The sequence below is a fragment of the Pseudophryne corroboree genome, chromosome 4 (genome assembly GCF_028390025.1).
Source record: "Pseudophryne corroboree isolate aPseCor3 chromosome 4, aPseCor3.hap2, whole genome shotgun sequence".
Taxonomy (NCBI): Eukaryota; Metazoa; Chordata; class Amphibia; order Anura; family Myobatrachidae; genus Pseudophryne; species Pseudophryne corroboree.
Window position 1 is genome coordinate 426686849 of NC_086447.1, and position 24589 is coordinate 426711437.

Sequence of the window (24589 nt, forward strand, 5' to 3'; positions counted from 1 at the left end):
ACGTTAGGACTCCTCCCCATTGTTCCCACCTGGAATACTTGCTATATGCAACCCATCTGGTCAGATACCCAGAGGTCTGAACGATTACGCTAGTGCCGCTCGGTGCTTACGAGACGCGGCCAGCCGGCCTCCGCTGCAGCATACCGGTCACAACATCTGAATTGACCCGGCAGGTCTCTGTGAGGTGATACAGTCCTGGCTCAGCTCCCCCTCGCTGCAGGACGAGTTTGTTGGTGAGAGCACTACGAGGGGATCACCTCAGCCAGCGCAGTCTGGTGCTAACTACCTGCACGTTTTGGCCTGTCATCAACCAAGGGTCAGCGGTCTCTACATTGCCAATTAATCCAGCAGCCGCATGAGGTGAGCTCAGTCCAATATTGGTTTTCATCTTACAACTAGACCAGGTAACATCACGGTGGGACGCCACACGTACCTGCTCTATAAAACAAGCACTTTACAGTTCTCCGTATATAATTGCATGAACTGCTATCCGTCACACAAAAGTTATATTGTTACGGACCTGAACAACAGAGGGACTTACAAAAAGCGATTACCATATATTTATGTGGATTCCAGAGACTGGTTTTTTTTAGCTACTGTTCATACTAATTGCGCAACAGTGTATCTCAATGGAGATGTTTATTTAGCTGTGATAGATCTGAGATACCACATATGTTACAGTACTAGTGTTCGCATTTGGACACATTTTTATGTTATTTCTTTTTTAGCAATATAAATTGTATACTGTGCACAGTCAATTTTAAACATAATTTTATTTTGTCATTTATATATTAAAACATTTATGTGCAACATTGATTGGTTTAATTGATTATTGACACTCGGTGGCTTGCATTTGCATGTGTAATTAATTGTTCAATTAAGGTCTATTATATCCTCTGTTAATCCCGGGGCGCAGCTGTATTATTCTTTCTTTCTATACCAATATACAAACATACAGAAGTTTGTTTACAGCAGCGAACGGGAGAAACAGAGATGTGAATAACTTAGATGTGTATAAACATATATACATCTATAAAAATATATTGATATTTTCCATAAAGTTAGCACCTAGGTTTCTTTCCTTGTTTTTATGTGTGTAAACTTACCTGGCAAGTCATGTAGGTTGACAATTTCAGGCAGGTCCGTGTCCATCCTTGACACCCCACCCACCTCCTCATAGTCCCATCGCCAGCTCCTCCAGGTCTGTATACTCCACAGTGGCAGCGGGACCTCCCCCTGTTGCCCTCGAGGCATTCTACTCCGCAGACCTCTTGCCCTTCAGGCGGGACTTGAAGTCGGCCCAACTACATATGTGATTAGAATTAGGGGAAAGGGACAGAAAATTTATAAATACCTGTTTTGCTTACTTGTTGAACACATTTTTTTAATTTGGTTGCTATGGGCAACATCAGATATAGGCAAGTTTTTTTTCTTACAAATTAAATTATATTGTGTGTCAATATTCACTTACCGTCTTCTAACTTCCTGTTAGGTGCGGACAATTGAGACGACTTCATTTACGCAATCCGTAATGTCCCTCCAGATGCGATCTTTTGTCGCAGTACCCATGTTTTTGCTGCCTCTATGTATTTTGTCCATGGCTTGTGTGACCAGAACTCGCAGCTCCCTCTTTGAAAATGCGGGCTGTTGCCTTCTCTTTTTGGTCGTAGCCTGTGAGGCCTCGTCCTGTATCTGCTCACCATCTTCCTCTTCACTTTCTGGGTGGCTTGTTTGGTTTTGTGTTAGTACTCCAGAATCTACCTCAGTTTCCCCAGTATCTGTCTCTGGCAGGGGACTCACAGCATACCCCTGTGTGTGTTGGCCAGAAAATGGGGTTCTGCCAGTACTGGGTCCTGCTATTTCACCATCATCACTGGCAGCTCTTAGCATCTGCTGCTGCAGCCCCATCCTTCTGGCTACTAGAGTGGCCATCTGCTGCTGCACCAAGCTTAACTCTGCAGACATTTGCTCTGGAGTAGCCATGTTGCTGATGGCATGTGCATTGGCACAGCTATCTGGCGATTTATAGCTGTGTGTGTTTGTAGTGCGGGAAATTGCACAGGTGCTAATTACACAATTTTTTCCAGTAATTGCAGTACTGGCTATTTAAATGTCCTGCATGCGGGCTTTGTTTGTGGGTGTTTTGAATGAAGGAGATAGCCAGACATGTAGGCAAATGACTATTGAGTTGTGTAAGTTTTTATGCTGTACATTGCAAACTACTGTGCGTTTGGTATATTGCTATTTTTTGTAATGTTCTGTAGCGGACACTGCTTTTTATAACCTTAAAAATGGCTAATAAATATTTTTTGAATAAAAACAAGAGTATGTAGGGGGTGAACATTGTTTTTTTTTAGTAGATCAGTTTATGCAATATTTTCATTGTTGAAATTTTTTAATGTTTTTTTTCTAATTTTTGCTTAACATGTAATTTGCAGTGTTAGCGTTCTAGGGGTTACAGTGTGTTTGTCCCAATTCTCAGAGTGTTTTTATTTATGTTGTAGGTTGCTTAGATTAGATGAGGGCTGAATAAGCACGAGACCATATAAGAGCCCCATTTTTTGTGATTGGTTGTTTATGACAAAGCAGTTGCTAGGTTGTTTTTCCAAGGGACCTTGGGAATTTTCTACAGGTTGTTTTCCTTGTCCATCAGTGTTTGTGGGTGTAGGCTTCAGTGCATATAAAAGCTTGGGTCATGTGCTTCATACTTCCTCTTGCCATTTGGACAGCTAAGTGACACAGGCTCTGTGCCTGTTTGTATTTAATTTTCTTAGGGCTGCTGTTTTAATTGTCACACTGTTTTATGTTTTTGGACAGCTGAGTACCCTGCTGTATTGTTTATTACTGTTTTATAGCTGCTGTATTGTTATTACTGTGCATTCCATTCCCTTTATAATGACTGTAATCCCTTAATTGTCCCCCTTGCTGACTTGTCCCCCTTTCTGAAGTGTCCCCTACTTTTTCCGTTTCTCCCTGCTTGTCCCCTTCATATTTCCCCATCACCGCAAGTCTGCTCCCCCCTCCATCTTGCCGCTGCTGCCCACTGCTGCGGGCTATAGGCATGCTCGCATCCGTGTGGTTGCCTCCCCTACCTCCTCGCCCACCGTTGCCTCGAGGTAATGGGTGGGCCATCAGCTGGTGTCCGCAACCTCCTCCATCTGCTCCGAGTCCGGTGAGCGCGGCGTCTGGCCACGTGCGCTGTAGACGGTGCTCCAGTGGTGGGTGCATGTTTTCCCCTGCTGGCCCCTTCGGCAGGAAGGGGCAACGCCATGAGTGATGGGCCAGGTGCTGCGGTATCCGCCGGCGGGAGTCATGTGGGCTATCCTGCAGGGGCTCCGATCGTGGATGGTCCCATTTCCTCCCTCACTGCTGTTACGGCCGCAGCACCGGCCGGTGTTAGCGGCCTGGCGCGGTATGGTTCCCGTCTTTGGCATGTTCCCTTCCCGCACGGGCTTGTCTTCAGTGGCCCCCGATGTGCTCACGTCCTCCCCCTTCCCTGCCCAGCAGTCCCTTCGGGTTAGTTGTCCTTCCCTGTTTCTCAGAGCGTTCTGCCTGCTTCTGGGGCTGGTTGCATGGGGCTGGTGCGCCATCTGCTGTGCAGCCTGGGGTGTTACAGGTGTTTTTAGTCCCTTTACGTCCCGGCAGCGGTGCCCACGATATCTTCTGGGTTGGTCCCCTTGTCCTCTTTTACGGGGTCTTACCCTGGTGGTTTTTGCGCTTGCTTCCCTTCATCGGCCGCCGTATTGGCAGTCTCCTGTTGCTCCTGTCATTATTCCCTGCCTCCGGGATATGCGGCACAGCCCCCCCCCCTCCTGGCCGACCGCATATGGTCTGGCTGTCGGTTCTTCGATTGGGGCACCTGCCGTCGCTCCAGCATCCCCTAACACGGTTTGTTTTCTAACCCGGTTTCTTCCCCCTGAGTGTGCAGTTCCAGCGTCGTCAGAACCGCGGAATCGGGGTACACGAGTTGGAGGCCGGGAGAAGATTCGGTGTCTGTGTCTGCTGGAGATGTTCGGTCAGGATCGTCGTCGGCTGGGGTGGTTCCGGGTCATGCAGGTACCGGTGAGCATGCTGTTTTCTTTGTTCCTTTAGCATTGTTTAGTTCTAGTTGTGTTTCCTCAGGTTTCCCCGGGCGCCCACTGCATTTTGCCTAGCTTACTGCGCGGCTACGGGAACTGGGTACGACGGGGTGCCGGTGGCTACGGGCATGTAGGCTCCCTGATGTTTTAGTTACAGCAAATTTATTTATTTATTTTATTTATTTTTGTTTTGCTGCCGCACTGCTCTGTGGTCATGCGGTTGTTTCCCGCCGGGGCTCTGACTGTGGAGTTTTTACATTCTCCCCATACGTACGTGGGGTCCTCGCTAATCCGCACATATACTGGTGGGTTGTGGGCATTTTATTTTGGCAGGGTAGGTAGTGGATACGATTGGAAAGGGGCAGGTGGCCTTGTTCTACATTACGGGGATCGTGCTACGCGGTCGTGATGGCTAGCAGCTGGGGATGCGCAAATTTCTTGGTGGTTGCAGCTAGCTCGGTTGGGGGTACATAGGCCTCTTACTATCAGGGTTTCTGCCTGCCTTGCTGGTGCTCGGACCATGGACAATTCTATTGTCACGGGCCCCAGCCCTGGGGGGCTGAGGGTTAGTGGCCTCGGATTATGGTCGGCACAGGGTGGGGGTATATTATCGTGTTCACCTCTATGCGGTGCGGTCACACAGTTGGGTATGCACGCCGGTCACGGGCGGAGCACTTTCCGCTCCTTCGGGGACCGGGGTAGGTAGCACGGAAGGCCCTTCCGCTGTTACCGGTAAGTTCCTGGGTGGGTGCCCATTTCTGCCACCTTTGTCTCACCCACATGGGGTTTTGGTTTCCTGCTGCTTTTCCGGATGCTTCTGCACGGTGTGTTTTTCTGTCTTTTGTCTAGTCCCTGCGTTTGGGTGACTTTGCGGTCATGTTTCCTGCTGATTGGAGCTGGATGTCGCGTTTGCTTTTCACCTTCTTCCCTTTCCCCCAGTATCTGTTTTTTTTATTTCTGGGTGTTCCGTTGTGGGGAGGTTTTTTCCGGGTCGGTTGTTCTGTTCACCTGTTGGTTTAATTCTGCACGTTTTTTGCATGTATGCTTCCAGGCCGCTTTCGGTGATGGCTCGGGGCCTTGTTTTCTTTCTCTGGGCGCTTACGGGGTGGTTTACGCTTTTCCTATCGCCGTCTTTCCTCCTTCCCGGCCCTCTGCCTGTTATGTCATCTGGTTCCCAGAAGTTGGCGGCGCGACATTTGTTTCCCGGCGTTGCGACCTGGGCAAAGCACCTGGGGTGGCGAGGTGTGGTTGCGCCTCCTTTTGCTACATTACGTGCATTGGTGCCTGGGACGGCTGTTGATGTTTCTTTCGTACCTGACTTGTATCTGGCGGATGGCCAAGTTGTCCAGCTACTTGGACGTGCTAGTGGTGGCTCCTCCCATGCTCCAGACGATGGCTCCGATTGCCGGGGTTTGTTGGCTTTCTTAGGTTGTTTTGTTTACTCCGGCGCAGTGGTTTTTATGGGGTCAACTTTAGGTACTTTGAGGGCCTTGGTCTGCGGGTTTTTTCCCGGGGTGACCGGTCCGGGGCAGCCGGGGCATCTGCCCTTGCGGGCACTTCCTTTTGCTCCATACTACTGCTGCTGGCTGCTCTATCAGGTCTTTCGTGCTATCCATGGACATTATGGGATGGGCATCAGGGGATCCTATGGCTGCAGCTTTTGAGTGGGCACGTCGCTTTCAGTATACTTAGGTGAAGTTTTGTGGTCCCGTTTGGGTCCGGCCAGGCGGGGCGTAGTCTGGTTCGTGAGGTTGCGCTGTTCGGGCTAGCTTTTGCGCTGTTTTTTTCATCGGGCGTTCCAAGTCAGTGGGTTGGTGGCCGGTGACTGGTTATCTTTGTACTCCGGTTTGCCTGTCAGTGGTGTTTTCTGGCGGGGCGCCTAGATGGTGGTCGGTTCGGCAGCGCGGGTACTGTGTGTGGGTCGATACAGAGAGGATTTGCATGCCCTTGTGCACGGATGCCACGCCATTCGTGGGTGTTCCATTTTTCCTGTGCAGACTTGCGGGTTCTGCGAGGGCTTGGGATGGCCGGGGTCATTAGTTCCCCCTTTTAGAGTGCAGGCGCTTACGGGTGGTGACACATTGCCTTTGGCGTGGGTGTGTGTCCAGTGTGGCCTTTGGGGGGTGGCCAATTTCTTTTGTGTACCCTCCTAGGTCCTCTTCGCTGGTTTTTCAGTTTCTGTAGCATTACGGCTATGGTGGTTACAGGGTACCCATGTCCTTGTGGATTGGGGCGACTACGCCTGCTGCGGCAGCGGGTTCTTCAGTTGCAGCATTAGGTACTGGGCTGCTGGTGATATGCGTGGTATACAGCCTCTGTGCGTTTGGGTAGGGTTTTTGGGCTATTGATACCTGTTTCCTTGTGGATTGGGGCTGTTGTGTGTGCTGCAGTGGCGGGTTTTTCAGCGGCAGCGCTTCGTGTGCTGGGCTCATGGAAGTCTTGGTGCTATGCAGACTCTGTACGTTTGGATATGGTTTTCAGGCTCTTGTACCCATTCCTTGCGGATTGGCGGGCCGTTGCGGGTGCTGTGGCGGCACGTTTTTCGGCGGCAGCACTTCGGGTGTTGTGCCGCAGGGACAGTGCATTGTATGGTGTTTTGGGCTGGGTTACCCCCCATTCCTTGCGGATGGGAGCATCTGCGCATGCTGCAGGTGGCAGGTTCTTTGGCGGCAGTGTTTTCAGGTGCTGGGCCGCTGGGTATTTGCTTTGTTTTGTGTTTTACGGCTGGGGTACCAGTTCATTACGGATTGACGTGGCTGCGCATGCTGCGGTGGCAGGTTTGGCAGCAGCAATTCCGGTGCTGGACGTCTGCGTGGTGTCCGACTGGTGTACGTTGGATGCGTTTTTTCGGGCTTTGGTACCCATTCCTTGCGGTTGGGGGCAGTTACGCATGCTGCGGCCACGGTTTTCTTTGGCAGAAGCAATTCAAGTGCGGGGCCGCTGAGGTGTGTGTAGTATTGCAGTTTGGCGGAAGGTCACTACCAGCCAGCGGTCAAGGGTGTGCATACGTGGACATTGTGGGGCATCCCTTTTTGGTAAGTCGGCGAGCGTCCTCTCCCTGCTGGTGGACTACGGACGTTCCCGTGCGGTTTCGTCCATTGCTCTGCTGGAGTAAAGGGTGGTGAGTCCTGCACAATGCGGGTTATGCTTTGGGAGGGGTGGGAAATCCCCTCCTAGGTTATGCAGTTTTCTGTTAGTTGACTGGGCTGGTGGGTTGGTAGCGCCCCCTTTTTTCTAATGGGGTTTGGATGCGGCTTCAGGGCTCTGGTACCCATTCCTTGCGGATTGGGGCAGCTTAACGGACTGCGGCAGCTGCGATTCGGGTGCTGGGCCTCTGCGTTGTTTAAGTTTGGTGTATGTTTGTAATGTCTCAGTTGCGCGAACCCAAAAACTGTGTTTACCGGTCAGTTTTTGAACGGATAGCGTTCAGGAATTGAGGGTGGGAAGCGAATTTTTAAATTTTCCTCCGAGGGGGCCTAATTACAATTGGCTAATCAAAGGTCCACGGGAGGTTTTTTGAGTTTTCTCCTTCACTTGGGTTTGTTTTGCTACTGTTTATCGTGTAATTTTATTGTCCGTTTTAGCACCAGTGTTAAGGATCTTTTTTTTTTCAAGAGCATGTGCCTGTTGGGCCATTTAAAAAAAAAAAAAGGAAATAAAATTTTGGGCGGCTTCGCATCCTATGGCAAGAGGAACGGCTGTGGTTTTGGTCACATGGTGGTCCCTGGGTACGGAGCTCGTGGCTTGCGTGGGGGTAATTTGGTTGGGTTTTCTTTTCTACCAGATAGGTGGGTGGTGTCGCCCGTTCAGGTGTTCTGCCCTTAGTCTGTACTGTGTTTGGTTCGTGTTGATAGGTTTCTGCCTCATATTTGCTATCAGGTCCCCTTTTGTTGCTCCATGCACTCACTAGCTGTTCAGCGGCGTTCTGCTGTCATTGGCCGGGGAGGATTATGCTTCGTTGTTATTGTAGGGGTGCAGCGTGTTTCTCTGCTGTCTGTTCGGGCCCGGGAGGCGGTGGCTCTGCGGGTTTGTTTTGTAGCTTTCGGTGGTTTGGTAGGGCGGTTTCTTTTGCTGGTCCTCCGGGTCCACAGTTTTTTGCAATGTTAAGCATGTTAGTCTCTTCCTCGGGGGGTCGGTGGTTTTCTTGATGGACTTTTGGGTTTTGCCTTAGCTTACAATGTTGTTTTTCTGTTTTTTCTCTGGATGGCGGTCATGGTTTGGTAAACCTCATGTGGCGGGGAAAGTCGCTACCAGCCAGCGGTCATATAGGCCTAAGTGGTCATTGTGGGGCACCCTCTTTCGGAATGGACGGCGAGTGTGTCCTTACCCTGTGGTTGGACAGTCGGACGCTCCCCTAGGGGAGCATCCATATTTGCCAGAGGAAAGAGTGGTGGGTCCTGCACAATGCGGGTTAGGCATGTAGGAGGTGGTTGTTGTGGTAGTCCCCTCCTCAGTTTCGGTGATATAACCAGATGACTGGAGCTGGCGTTTAGTAGCGCCTTTATCTTTGCCATCCTCCAACATAAAATCTAGTTTAAAGTTCCGGTCAGTCATCAATAAATACCGTCTCACCTTTTAAATCTAGCTATTGGTGTCCGTGTCTTTATTTATAGTGCTAAGCTAGCTTAAAGAAGTTAAAGTGTAAGTGATCACAATAAAATGATGGGCGCCTTATTGACTTTTACTAATTTGTGGAGTGCCAAAGTTGGCTTTTTGTTCCTTTCTCTAAAGTGAAGTTTTTTTTTTTACTGAGCAGGTAAGAAGCCTGTCCAATCGTGTCCTGGTGTTGGTGGGGCTACAGTGTGTTTGGGCCTATTCTCAGAGTCTTTTCCTGTCTCCTGTAGGTTGCTCTTTAATTTAAGTTTGTGGAGTACCAAAGTTGGCTTTTTGTTCCTTTCTCTAAAAAGTGAAGAGTTTTTTTTTTCTGAGCAGGTAAGTATCCTGTCCATTGGTGTCCTGGGGTTGGTGGGGTTACAGTGTGTTTACTGTTTGGGCCTATTCTGTGGTGAAGCAGCAATTTCAGGAAGGGGGTAGTCGCTTCCCACACGTTATTGGTGTTGTGGATGGGACACATGTTGCCATTGTTGCACCAAAACATAATGAAGAAATATATAGAAACAGGAAACTGTTTCATTCTCTGAATGTCACAGTTGTTTTGTGGCCCATCCCTCCAGATCCTGTCCCTGAATGCTATGTTCCCCGGGAATTCCCATGACTCACATGTGATTCGGCAATCAGGGATCTGGCCAAGATTAAGAATGATGGAAGGCTAAGACATGTGGCTATTGGGTGAGTGTTTTTTTTTTTGGTGTTTTAGAGCACTTATATCGTACAAATTACATTTTTTTTACTGGTTTTTGTTTTTTCTTTTTCATATTCTGAAACAGGAGATCGTGAATATCCTTACACCCCCTGGCTCATGACTCCTTACAGCAAACCCAGGCCAGGGCCACAGTCGGCATTTAATTCTGCGCTTACTGCCACTAGACAGCTGGTGAAGCGCACGATTGGGGTTCTTAAAAGGGCGGTTTCGTGTGCTCCACCGCACTGGTGGCGACATCATGTATTCGCCGGAAATGTTAAGTAAAATCGTGGTCCTGTGCGCTATCCTACACAATATTGCTGTAAGGAGTTGGCTGGAGCTTCCACAGTCGGAGGAATTGCCGGATGAGGAGCCAGGGGTTGGATGGGCCTTCCGTGGTGGTTCGGAAAGTCAGCAGGGTCACGCCGTCAGGGCTAGAATTGTCCAGGAATATTTCAGGTATGATTATGTTATGAGCGCACTATAGATAAAATGCTGCATACATTTATTAATCTGTGTTTACGTGTAGGTTTGGCCTACACAAAATTGTTATCGTGGATTATTTTGATAACATTGTAAATGTTTAAGTGTTTTGTTCTGAGTAGTTTAATAAGTGGCTGTGAACAGATTTTTGATGTAATGCTAGCAATCACATCTGTATTGAGATGTTATTTTGTAGATCATTGGGATTAGTGTCCCATTTGGCTTGTTTATATTCAGTTGTGCAAACTTATTTCAACCTTTTTTTATTTTATTTATTATTTATTATTTTTGTTTGTTTTTTTAGAAAAACTTTTCACAACACCCTTAACCACATTTTGCGTTTTATTCCTCATTTCTTTCTCCTATGTTTACAAACAAAATGCCAAACCATCTGCCCATAAAAAAAAACATTGTGAATTTGTGTAGCTGATTGGTCCTGCAAAATGTGGTGAGTTAAGTGTTTTCAAATATGACAGACACTCGCATTATCTCTTTGACTATGTGTGTGTGTGTATAGTTGTGTTTTTTTTGTTATTTTTTTTCTTTAAAAAAACCCTAAACCATATATATATATATATATATATATATATATATGAGAGAGAACTCTCTCTCTCTCATATATATATATATATATATATATATATATATATATATATATATATATATATGTTTTTATAATTCGTGTTTTTTGGTATAATTTTTTAATTTTTATTTAAAAAAAAATGGAAATTAGAAGTTGGATAAAGTGTTACAGAATAAACAAACAAGCCTTTCATTTTTTTATTTTGTTGATTTTTTTGCTGTGCCTGCTGCGTATTTTCACTGTTGCGAACTAAAGGGAGCACATGAAAGAATGTTAACAGTATATTGTACAATTATCAATAAAGTTAAACAATAAAGATGACACCATAACATATTGGCTAATGAAATGCGAGCACACACTATAAATATATGCCCATGTAAGGAAAACGCCATAGGCACCATGCGAGCATCTGCGTTTAGCCACAGGGAGCTGCGGGTGCTAACCGCGGTGATGGACTGCCGCGTAGGCTGCGCGGGACCATACTTCTCAAATCGGGTGATGCGCACGGCCTACGCGGAGGTCCGCCGCATACTGCGGACGTGAACAAGAACAAGGCGGACCATCGTCCAGCTTGAGCGGCGGTGGTCTGACCTCTGCCGCCGACAGCCTGAGTTGCTGACGCGGCTGCGCCAGCAAATCCGACGCAGTAAGTACAATGAATTCAAATGTGTGTGTACGAGATTAAGTGAGATTATTAGCATTGCAAATTATTAGTTCAACTACATTAATATTTTTAGTAATAAAACGCATTCAAATGTATGTTTACATGAGTGATTAAGTGAGATTAGAAGCAAACCATATTAATAGAGTATATTACACAAGACATATTGAACTTATCCAGTTTACAGAGTGTGTGTGCTTAGGGCTTGAAGGACAGACTGGGAACCACAGTGGTTAGGGGATAATGTGTAGTGGTGTTGGGATTCAGCACACAGGCTGTAGGCTGGGGACATAAATAAATTTGTATTTGTATTAATAAATGAACATAACAATGTCATTTGTGAATGCACATGGAAATTACCTTTTTATTTTTCTCTTCTTAAAATGTGATTCTAGGGCAAGCACAACAGCAGGGAAGATCCGGGCAAGCAACACAACCGGCTGCCTTACTTCCAGCCACCTCTCCACCCCCAAACTCCCTCACCCCCTTAACACCCTGAACCCCAAATTCAAAGTTCCCCTTCCTCATCATCCTCCCCCTCTCCAACCCCCTCCCCCTATTTCCCAACCCCCCTCTCCAACCCCCTCCCCCTCTCTTTCCCAACCCCCATCTCCAACCCCTCACCCTCTTTCCCAATCTCCATCTCCAACCCCCTCCCCCTTTCCCAATCTCCTTCTCAAACCACCTCCCCCTCTCTTGGCCAACCTCTCTCTCAAAACCCCTCCCCCTCTTTTGCCCAAGCACCCTCTCTTGCCCAACCTCCCTCTCAAACCCCCTCCCCCTCTCTTGCCCAACCACCCTCTCTTACCCAACCTCATTCTCAAACCCCCTCCCACTCTCTTGCCCAACCACCCTCTCTTGCTCAACCTCCCTCTCAGACCCCCTCCCCCTCTCTTGCCCAACCACCCTCTCTTGCCTAACCTCCCTTTCAACCCCCCTCCCCCTCACAATCTGACCCACCCTCTATAACCAACTCACCCATCCATCCTCCTTCCCCCATCCAACCTCCTTCCCCCATCCAACCTCTGTCCCCCACTTCAGAATGGGCCGCAGAGCCAGCCGAGGAGGTGGAGGGTACAGGACATCCTGTAGTAGTTGGTAAGTTTATTTATTTTTTTGTAAATTTGAGTTAGTAACCAAGTTTAAATTAATTTAAAAATACATGCAGTGTTGTACTGGAGCCATTTTCTAACCACATTTATAAAAGAAAAAAAGAAAAAACGTTATGTACTCCCGAATCACATTGCACACTATAGGTAGACAGTCAGTATTTTGAGTTGTTTGGAAGGTTAACAGGTTCTGTAGGTCAACATGTGCTAGGTCGACAGGTCAGAAGCACAACGTGATTTTATTGTTGACATTCCAAAAATTATGAACTATATTCTAATTTACAAGCCACGTTGACTCAGATTGTAACGTAAATTGTATAGTAGGTAAGCGGTAGTGGAGCAAGTCACCTTGTTCAAATCCAGAAAAACCAAGGCAGCCATGCGAGGTGGCCAAGTAAAATAATTTGGGGTCCCTGTCACTCTGAAGAAAAGAACAACATATCAAAATACCCTCATGTCAAAATTTTGTTCTGTCGACCTAGCACATAAATAGCCTGTAGCCCTTCCAACCCTTTCAAACTACTCATTGCCAACCTATAGTGGTGAACCTAAACATTGAATACGTACACACTGTAGATCTAATGATCCACAACCTTGAGTGGGTGTGGAAGCATAGATTGATAGTGTGTCGGTCGACAATGTGTAGGTACTTCAAAATGCTACATACTACAGTACAGTCTGTCAGCAGATCATTAGGGTGTTTCTGGTGGAAATTAGGGACACTGGTGCTTTCACCTGTACCCTGTGTGACAGTCTAAGTCTGTGGACATGTGTTATAATAGTGTGACTTGACAAATGTGGAGTTTCAACACATTACAAAAGACCGGTCTCCACTTATGTAGTAAGGCAGCCTTTCAAGGAGTGTGGGCATGCTAGTATATGTAGTTAATCTGAAGATGTAGAGATGCAGTGTGGTGAGGCTGAGCCAACAAAACAAAAACGGTTCCTGCCAATCCAGATGTAAAGGAACTACACATCCCAGCATGGTGTGCTACACTTTCAACATGGTTTTGTTTTGAGCTCTTTGCAGGCCATGCTTGGACCTGTTTGCATGCTACTGATTAAATGAAAACCATGATGTACTTACTATATCATTAAAGTGTGCTTTGTGCCTTCCTTCTATAATGTGTAATGTGACTATTTTTTACATCTATTTTGAACATTCATTTCAGATGATGCAGTTGGAGATACTGTACCCCAGCAGTTCGGGCCATTTTGGCCAGAATGAGGAGTCCGCTGCAGGACCTCATCACGGAGGTGGCAGAGCTAGAAAAGTTTTTTTTTTTTTTAAATTACAGTACTTAAAATATTTGGTTCATTATGTCCCCCCCCCCCCCCCCCCCCAAAAAAAAAAAAATATATATGTTCTTTTCCAAAAAAACAAAACAAAACAATAAAAAAAAGTTTCACATTTGAGAGTGTGTTTGATTTGAGTCAATGCAAAAAAGGTACATTGGTTTGGCAACAGGTAATTGTGATTTAATACCATTTATGCAAATGTGCTTAAGAAGAGTAATGTAAAAAACAAAAAATACTAAGTCTGAGGTACGGCAGTTAGGATTTTTTAAAACCGTTAAGCCAATAAAAACCGTTACACATACACTACAACACAACACACAAAAAATACAACATTACAACAGGCATGGTTAATGCACAGTTTAGACATATATAACTTACCGTATATACTCGAGTATAAGTCGACCCGAATATAAGCCGAGGCACCTAATTTTACCACAAAAACCTGGGAAAACTTATTGACTCGAGTATAAGCCTAGGGTGGGAAATGCAGCTCTACCCGTACACAGACCTCATAGTGCCAGATATGCCCCACAGTGCCAGATATGCCCCACAGTGCCAGATGTGCCAGATATGCCCCACAGTGCCAGATATGCCCCACAGTGCCAGATGTGCCAGATATGCCCCACAGTGCCAGATATGCCACACAGTGCCAGATATGCCCCACAGTACCAGATGTGCCATATATGCCCCACAGTGCCAGATATGCACCACAGTGCCAGATGTGCCAGACATGCACCACAGTGCCAGATATGCCCCACAGTGCCAGATGTGCCAGATATGCCCCACAGTGCCAGATGTGCCAGATATGCCCCACAGTGCCAGATGTGCCAGATATGCCCCACAGTGCCAGATGTGCCCCACAGTGCCAGATATGCCCCACAGTGCCAGGTGTCCCAGATGTGCCCCACAGTGCCAGATGTGCCCCACAGTGCCAGATGTGCCCCACAGTGCCAGATGTGCCCCACAGTGCCAGATGTGCCCCACAGTGCCAGATGTGCCCCACAGTGCCAGATGTGCCCCACAGTGCCAGGTGTGCCAGATATGCCCCACAGTGCCAGGTGTGCCAGATGTGCCCCACAGTGTCAGATGTGCCCCACAGTGTCAGATGTGCCCCACAGTGCCAGATGTGCCCCACAGTGCCAGATGTGCCCCACAGTGCCAGGTGTGCCAGATGTGCCCCACAGTGCCAGGTGTGCCAGATATGCCCCACAGTGCCAGGTGTGCCAGATATGCCCCACAGTGCCAGGTGTGCCAGATATGCCCCACAGTGCTTGATACTTACCCTCTGTCACTCCCGTGCTGTCTTCTGAAGGAGGTACACGGAGAGCACAGCGCGCGGCTCTCCTGTGTCCCTCTTGCGTCTCCAGCGTGTGTTAAAGGAAGTGCCGGTTCGTGCACTTCCTTTACCACTCAGACGCCGCTGCCGCCGGAGATGCAGGAGGGACACAGGAGAGCCGCACGCTGTGCTCTCCGTGTCCTTTCTTCAGAAGACAGCCCGGGAGCGACAGAGGGTAAGTATCAAGCACTGTGGGGCATATCTGGCACACCTGGCACTGTGGGGCATATCTGGCACTAAAGCTGACTCGAGTATAAGCCGAGGTGGCTTTTTCAGCACAAAAAAAAGTGCTGAAATAGTCGGCTTATACTCGAGCATATACGGTACTCTTAAATTTAAAACATGTTAATGTGCAATTATTAGTGATGTGTACCGGCCGTGGCCGTGTTTTGGATTCGGACGCGTTTTGGCAAAACCTCACCGAAATTTTTTTGTTGGATTCAGGTGTGTTTTGGATTCGGGTGTTTTTTTCAAAAACCCCTAAAAAACAGCTTAAATCATAGAATTTGGGGGTCATTTTGATCCCATAGTATTAACCTCAATTACCATAATTTCCACTCATTTCCAGTCTATTCTGAACACCTCACACCTCACAATATTATTTTTAGTCCTACAATTTGCACCAAGGTCGCTGGATGACTAAGCTAAGCGACCCAAGTGGCCGACACAAACACCTGGCCCATCTAGGAGTGGCACTGCAGTGTCAGACAGGATGGCCGATTTAAAAAATAGTCCCCAAACAGCACATGATGCAAAGAAAAAAGAGGCGCACCAAGGTGGCTGTTTGACTAAGCTAAGCGACACAAGTGGCCGACACAAACACCTGGCCCATCTAGGAGTGGCACTGCAGTGTCAATCAAGACAGGATGGCACTTTCAAAAAATTGTCCCCAAACAGCACATGATGCAAAGAAAAAAAGAGGTGCACCAAGGTGGCTGTGTGACTAAGCTAAGCGACACAAGTGGCCGACACAAACACCTGGCCCATCTAGGAGTGGCATTGCAGTGTCAATCAAGACAGGATGGCACTTCCAAAAAATTGTCCCCAAACAGCACATGATGCAAAGAAAAAAAGAGGCGCACCAAGGTGGCTGTGTGACTAAGCTAAGCGACACAAGTGGCCGACACAAACACCTGGCCCATCTAGGAGTGGCACTGCAGTGTCAATCAAGACAGGATGGCACTTCCAAAAAATTGTCCCCAAACAGCACATGATGCAAAGAAAAAAAGAAGTGCACCAAGGTGGCTGTGTGACTAAGCTAAGCGACACAAGTGGCCGATACAAACACCTGGCCCATCTAGGAGTGGCCCTGCAGTGTCAATCAAGACAGGATGGCACTTCCAAAAAATTGTCCCCAAACAGCACATGATGCAAAGAAAAAAAGAGGCGCACCAAGGTGGCTGTGTGACTAAGCTAAGCGACACAAGTGGCCGACACAAACACCTGGCCCATCTAGGAGTGGCACTGCAGTGTCAGACAGGATGGCACTTCCAAAAAATTGTCCCCAAACAGCACATGATGCAAAGAAAAATGAAAGAAAAAAGAGGTGCAAGATGGAATTGTCCTTGGGCCCTCCCACCCACCCTTATGTTGTATAAACAGGACATGCACACTTTAACAAACCCATCATTTCAGCGACAGGGTCTGCCACACGACTGTGACTGAAATGACTGGTTGGTTTGTGCCCCCACCAAAAAAGAAGCAATCAATCTCTCCTTGCACAAACTGGCTCTACAGAGGCAAGATGTCCACCTCATCATCATCCTCCGATTCCTCACCCCTTTCACTGTGTACATCCCCCTCCTCACAGATTATTAATTCGTCCCCACTGGAATCCACCATCTCAGGTCCCCGTGTACTTTCTGGAGGCAATTGCTGCTGGGGAATGTCTCCACTGAGGAATTGATTATAATTCATTTTGATGAACATCATCTTCTCCACATTTTCTGGAAGTAACCTCGTACGCCGATTGCTGACAAGGTGAGCGGCTGCACTAAACACTCTTTCAGAGTACACACTGGAGGGAGGGCAACTTAGGTAGAATAAAGCCAGTTTGTGCAAGGGCCTCCAAATTGCCTCTTTTTCCTGCCAGTATACGTACGGACTGTCTGACGTGCCTACTTGGATGCGGTCACTCATATAATCCTCCACCATTCTTTCCATGGAGAGAGAATCATATGCAGTGACAGTAGACGACATGTCAGTAATCATTGGCAGGTCCTTCAGTCCGAACCAGATGTCAGCACTCGCTCCAGACTGCCCTGCATCACCGCCAGCGGGTGAGCTAGGAATTCTTAGCCTTTTCCTCGCACCCCCAGTTGCGGGAGAATCTGAAGGAGGAGATGTTGACGTGTCACGTTCCGCTTGACTTGAAAATTTTCTCACCAGCAGGTCTTTGAACCTCTGCAGACTTGTGTCTGCCGGAAAGAGAGATCCAACGTAGGTTTTAAATCTAGGATCGAGCACGGTGGCCAAAATGTAGTGCTCTGATTTCAACAGATTGACCACCCGTGAATCCTGGTTAAGCGAATTAAGGGCTCCATCCACAAGTCCCACATGCCTAGCGGAATCGCTCTGTTTTAGCTCCTCCTTCAATGTCTCCAGCTTCTTCTGCAAAAGCCTGATGAGGGGAATGACCGGACTCAGGCTGGCAGTATCTGAACTGACTTCACGTGTGGCAAGTTCAAAGGGTTGCAGAACCTTGCACAACGTTGAAATCATTCTCCACTGCGCTTGAGTCAGGTGCATTCCCCCTCCTTTGCCTATATCGTGGGCAGATGTATAGGCTTGAATGACCTTTTGCTGCTCCTCCATCCTCTGAAGCATATAGAGGGTTGAATTCCATCTCGTTACCACCTCTTGCTTCAGATGATGGCAGGGCAGGTTCAGGATTGTTTGGTGGTGCTCCAGTCTTCTGTATGCGGTGCCTGAATGCCAAAAGTGGCCCGCAATTCTTCTGGCCACCGACAGCATCTCTTGCACGCCCCTGTCGTTTTTTAAATAATTCTGCACCACCAAATTCAATGTATGTGCAAAACATGGGACGTGCTGGAATTTGCCCGGATGTAATGCACGCACAATATTGCTGGCGTTGTCCGATGTCACAAATCCCCAGGAGAGTCCAATTGGGGTAAGCCATTCTGCGATGATCTTCCTCAGTTGTCGTAAGAGGTTGTCAGCTGTGTGCCTATTCTGGAAAGCGGTGATACAAAGCGTAGCCTGCCTAGGAACGAGTTGGCATTTGCGAGATGCTGCTACTGGTGCCGCCGCTGCTGTTCTTGCTGTGGGAGGCAATACATCTACCCAGTGGGCTGTCACAGTCATATAGTCCTGAGTCTGCCCTGCTCCACTTGTCCACATGTCCGTGGTTAAGTGGACATTGGGTACAACTGCATTTTTTAGGACACTGGCGAGTCTTTTTCTGAGGTCTGTGTACATTTTCGGTATCGCCTGCCTAGAGAAATGGAACCTAGATGGTATTTGGTACCAGGGACACAGTACCTCAATGAAGTCTATAGTTGCCTCTGAATTAACGATGGATACCGGAACCACGTTTCTCACCACCCAGGCTGCCAAGGCCTGAGTTATCTGCTTTGCAGCAGGATGACTGCTGTGACTGCTGTGATATTTAATCTTCCTTGCAAAGGACTGTTGGACAGTCAATTGCTTACTGGAAGTAGTACAAGTGGTCTTCCGACTTCCCCTCTTGGATGACGATCGACTCCCAGCAGCAACAACAGCAGCACCAGCAGCAGTAGGCGTTACACTTAAGGATGCATCAGAGGAATCCCAGGCAGGAGAGGACTCGTCAGACTTGACAGTGACATGGCCTGAAGGACTATTGGCTTTCCTGGGTAAGGAGGAAATTGACACTGAGGGAGTTGGTGGTGTAGTTTGCAGGAGCTTGGTTACAAGAGGAAGGGATTTAGTGGTCAGTGGACTGCTTCCGTTGTCACCCAAAGTTTTTGAACTTGTCACTGACTTATGATGAATGTGCTGCAGGTGACGTATAAGGGAGGATGTTCCGAGGTGGTTAACGTCCTTACCCCTACTTATTACAGCTTGACAAAAGCTTGACACCTGTTGTCCGCATTTGTGTTGAAATAATTCCACACCGAAGAGCTGATTTTTTTTGTATTTTGACCAGGCATGTCAATGGCCACATTCCTCCCACGGACAACAGGTGTCTCCCCGGGTGCCTGACTTAAACAAACCACCTCACCATCAGAATCCTCCTTGTCAATTTCCTCCCCAGCGCCAGCAACACCCATATCCTCATCCTGGTGTACTTCAACAGTGACATCTTCAATTTGACTATCAGGAACTGGACTGCGGGTGCTCCTTCCAGCACTTGCAGGGGGCATGCAAATGGTGGAAGGCGCAAGCTCTTCCCGTCCAGTGTTGGGAAGGTCAGGCATCGCAACTGACACAATTGGACTCTCCTTGGGGATTTGTGATTTAGAAGAACGCACAGTTCTTTGCTGTGCTTTTGCCAGTTTAAGTCTTTTCTTTTTACAAGCGAGAGGATGAGTGCTTCCATCCTCATGTGAAGCTGAACCACTAGCCATGAACATAGGCCAGGGCCTCAGCCGTTCCTTGCCACTCCGTGTCGTAAATGGCATATTGGCAAGTTTACGCTTCTCCTCAGACGCTTTTAATTTTGATTTTTGGGTCATTTTACTGAACTTTTGTGTTTTGGATTTTACATGCTCTCTACTATGACATTGGGCATCGGCCTTGGCAGACGACGTTGATGGTATTTCATCGTCTCGGCCATGACTAGTGGCAGCAGCTTCAGCACGAGGTGGAAGTGGATCTTGATCTTTCCCTATTTTAACCTCCACATTTTTGTTCTCCATTTTTTAATGTGTGGAATTATATGCCAGTATCAATAGCAATGGCCTACTACTATATTTACTGCGCACAACTGAAATGCACCACAGGTATAGAATGTAGATGGATAGTATACTTAATGGATGATGACACAGAGGTAGGTACAGCAGTGGCCTACCGTACTGCTATATATAGTGTACTGGTGGACACTGTCAGCAATCTGCAAAACTAAAATGCACCACAGGTATAGAATGTAGATGGATAGTATGCTTAATGGATGACGACACAGAGGTAGGTACAGCAGTGGCCTACCGTACTACTATATATAGTATACTGGTGGACACTGTCAGCAAACTGCAAAACTAAAATGCACCACAGGTATAGAATGTAGATGGATAGTATACTTAATGGATGACGACACAGAGGTAGGTACAGCAGTGGCCTACCGTACTGCTATATATAGTATACTGGTGGACACTGTCAGCAAACTGCAAAACTAAAATGCACCACAGGTATAGAATGTAGATGGATAGTATACTTAATGGATGACGACACAGAGGTAGGTACAGCAGTGGCCTACCGTACTGCTATATATAGTATACTGGTGGACACTGTCAGCAAACTGCAAAACTAAAATGCACCACAGGTATAGAATGTAGATGGATAGTATACTTAATGGATGACGACACAGAGGTAGGTACAGCAGTGGCCTACCGTACTGCTATATATAGTATACTGGTGGACACTGTGTCAGCAAACTGCAAAACTAAAATGCACCACAGGTATAGAATGTAGATGGATATTGGATAGTATACTTAATGGATGACGACACAGAGGTAGGTACAGCAGTGGCCTACCGTACTGCTATATATAGTATACTGGTGGTCACTGTGTCAGCAAACTGCAAAACTAAAATGCACCACAGGTATAGAATGTAGATGGATAGTATACTTAATGGATGATGGCACAGAAGTAGGTACAGCAGTGGCCTACCGTACTGCTATATATAGTATACTGGTGGACACTGTCAGCAAACTGCAAAACTAAAATGCACCACAGGTATAGAATGTAGATGGGATAGTATACTTAATGGATGACGACACAGAGGTAGGTACAGCAGTGGCCTACCGTACTGCTATATATAGTATACTGGTGGACACTGTCAGCAAACTGCAAAACTAAAATGCACCACAGGTATAGAATGTAGATGGATAGTATACTTAATGGATGACGACACAGAGGTAGGTACAGCAGTGGCCTACCGTACTGCTATATATAGTATACTGGTGGACACTGTCAGCAAACTGCAAAACTAAAATGCACCACAGGTATAGAATGTAGATGGATAGTATACTTAATGGATGACGACACAGAGGTAGGTACAGCAGTGGCCTACCGTACTGCTATATATAGTATACTGGTGGACACTGTCAGCAAACTGCAAAACTAAAATGCACCACAGGTATAGAATGTAGATGGATAGTATACTTAATGGATGACGACACAGAGGTAGGTACAGCAGTGGCCTACCGTACTGCTATATATAGTATACTGGTGGACACTGTCAGCAAACTGCAAAACTAAAATGCACCACAGGTATAGAATGTAGATGGATAGTATACTTAATGGATGACGACACAGAGGTAGGTACAGCAGTGGCCTACCGTACTGCTATATATAGTATACTGGTGGACACTGTCAGCAAACTGCAAAACTAAAATGCACCACAGGTATAGAATGTAGATGGATAGTATACTTAATGGATGACGACACAGAGGTAGGTACAGCAGTGGCCTAACGTACTGCTATATATAGTATACTGGTGGACACTGTGTCAGCAAACTGCAAAACTAAAATGCACCACAGGTATAGAATGTAGATGGATATTGGATAGTATACTTAATAAATGACGACACAGAGGTAGGTACAGCAGTGGCCTACCGTACTGCTATATATAGTATACTGGTGGTCACTGTGTCAGCAAACTGCAAAACTAAAATGCACCACAGGTATAGAATGTAGATGGATAGTATACTTAATGGATGACGACACAGAGGTAGGTACAGTAGTGGCCTACCGTACTGCTATATATAGTATACTGGTGGACACTGTCAGCAAACTGCAAAACTAAAATGCACCACAGGTATAGAATGTAGATGGATAGTATACTTAATGGATGACGACACAGAGGTAGGTACAGCAGTGGCCTACCGTACTGCTATATATAGTATACTGGTGGACACTGTCAGCAAACTGCAAAACTAAAATGCACCACAGGTATAGAATGTAGATGGATAGTATACTTAATAGATGATGACACAGAGGTAGGTACAGCAGTGGCCTACCGTACTGCTATATATAGTATACTGGTGGACACTGTCAGCAAACTGCAAAACTAAAATGCACCACAGGTATAGAATGTAGATGGATAGTATACTTAATGGATGACGACACAGTGGTAGGTACAGCAGTGGCCTACCGTACTGCTATATATAGTATACTGGTGGACACTGTCAGCAAACTGCAAAACTAAAATGCACCACAGGTATAGAATGTAGATGGATAGTATACTTAATGGATGACGACACAGAGGTAGGTACAGCAGTGCACTCTGCACTGTACTCCTCCTATATAATATTAATTATACTGGTGGTCCCCAGTCCCCACAATAAAGCAGCACACTGAGCACAGATATGGAGTGTTTTTCTTCAGGCAGACAACGTATACTGGTGGTCACTGTCAGCAAAACTCTGCACTGTACTCCTGCTATAGCTGCTCCCCAGTCCCCACAATTAAGCATTGTGAGCACTCAGCACAGATATATTATGCAGCACACTGAGCACAGATATGGTATGGAGCGTTTTTTTTAGGCAGAGAACGGATAAAAACTAGTGGTCACTTATCAGCAAAACTCTACACTGTACTCCTCCTAACAGCTGCTCCCCAGTCCTCCCCACAATTAAGCAATAAACCAATCAACTTCAACAATAAACGGAGAGGATGCCAGCCACGTCCTCTCCCTATCATCTCCAATGCACGAGTAAAAATGGCGGCGACGCGCGGCTGCTTATATAGAATCCGAATCTCGCGAGAATCCGACAGCGGGATGATGATGTTCGGGCGCGCTCGGGTTAGCCGAGCAAGGCGGGAAGGTTCGAACCTGCCTCGGACCCGTGTAAAAAGGGTGAAGTTCGGGGGGGTTCGGTTTCCGAGAAACCGAACCCGCTCATCACTAGCAATTATGTTAAGTGTTCTGCTGGAATTCTTTGAAGACTTAATTGAACAATACCATTAAAATTCAGTTGACTAATTGGTATCTTAATTGAGGAAGGCTTGAAGCGTTACAACACTTAGAGGGTAAAAAAAACCATCGCTGTGGGTTTTTTTAGCAAAAGAACATAGCATGGGGGTAATTCCGAGTTGATCGCAGCAGGAACTTTGTTAGCAATTGGGTAAAACCATGTGCACTGCAGGGAGGCAGATTTAACATGTGCAGAGAGAGTTAGATTTGGGTGGGGTGTGTTCAATCTGCAATCTAAATTGCAGTGTAAAAATAAAGCAGCCAGTATTTACCCTGCACAGAAACAAAATAACCCACCCAAATCTAACTCTCTCTGCACGTTATATCTGCCTCCCCTGCAGTGCACATGGTTTTGCCCAACTGCTAACAAAATTCCTGCTCTGATCAACTCAGAATTACCCCCCATGTGCAATATTGCGAAGGTTGTGCACATGTACGATGAGTTGTGACTTTTACGATGCAGTTTGTGGAAATGCGTTATGAGCGCATTCTTGCAATGTCATTTGACATACGCCTACTTTGTGTATTGGTGCGTACGTGATTGTAGAATTGCGTTGTGGGTGTATGTTTGCTATTGTGCAACGTGTTCACAGTTTTGCGTTTGCCTTGTGCGAACATAAAAAATAGCGAACAACTCGGAATGACCACCGTAGTCTGTTATTGTACTATAATTGTTTGCGTCAAATTTTTTTATTGTAATAATAATCTGTGTGGCATTGTAAACTATGATCGTGTGTCCATGTGTGTTGCATTGTTGTTTGTAGTTTTTGCAGAAGTGGCATTACATAATATTGACCTAATGTAATATCTGTGTTGGTGTTGGGTTAGGTATGTGTTTGTCATTCTTAAATTTCAAATGTAGACTGTTTGTTATCGTATTTACAATTACATTTGCCTGTAAAAACCACAATATTATTTTTTATTACAGTGGCAACCAAAAGAAACGGCACACTACTACCATAAATGTCGCACATGAGGCTGCTGGTGCTGCAAGTAAAGTATAATTTATATTACACTTAAGGTGGCTGTAAATTACTTGTCCAAAATTATAATGTTTAATTTTAACAAATAGGTTCATCCCGCCATCACCCGACTGCGCAAATACACACAAGCCACGCATAAACACGTGGTACATAAAAGACACCGTCCAGATCTGCTGACACCAGAAGCTGCATCTCCCCCAATGTGACGCATCTCTATGGTCTCATCAAGGCCACCGTCCGATTTGTTGGCACCTTCACCAACACGTGAACCACAGTACCCTCATCTTCCTGGTGAGTCCAAAAAAAAAAAAAACCCACTGCAACACATAACACACTGAACATTACCCATAATTAGCTTAAAAGCAAACACACATATTAATCCCATGACATCGAAAAATAATAAAATCAAAGTATGGTTTGAAAATGTCCAGCTCATGAAACCACCTTAATAAATGTAGCTATTTTTGTGTGTGAACTGTTGAAGACTACTCTAGCATATTTAGCTCAAGTAACCAAATAAATCCAAAAAACAAGATTACACACAGTATAATATTGGACCATTGTGTATAGTATACTTTATTTTAAGCAGGTTGATTTTAGTGTATTGCCATCATAGATGT

At 46.4% G+C, this 24589-nt stretch overlaps 1 long non-coding RNA gene across 1 annotated transcript; it reads left to right on the forward strand.

Moving 5' to 3' along the window:
* LOC134911471 (uncharacterized) lies at window positions 1-24235 on the forward strand. Its single transcript, XR_010176605.1, has 3 exons — window positions 1-360; window positions 23915-23979; window positions 24059-24235. It is a non-coding gene; the product is annotated as an uncharacterized LOC134911471 (long non-coding RNA).
* Window positions 24236-24589: the final 354 nt, after the last annotated feature.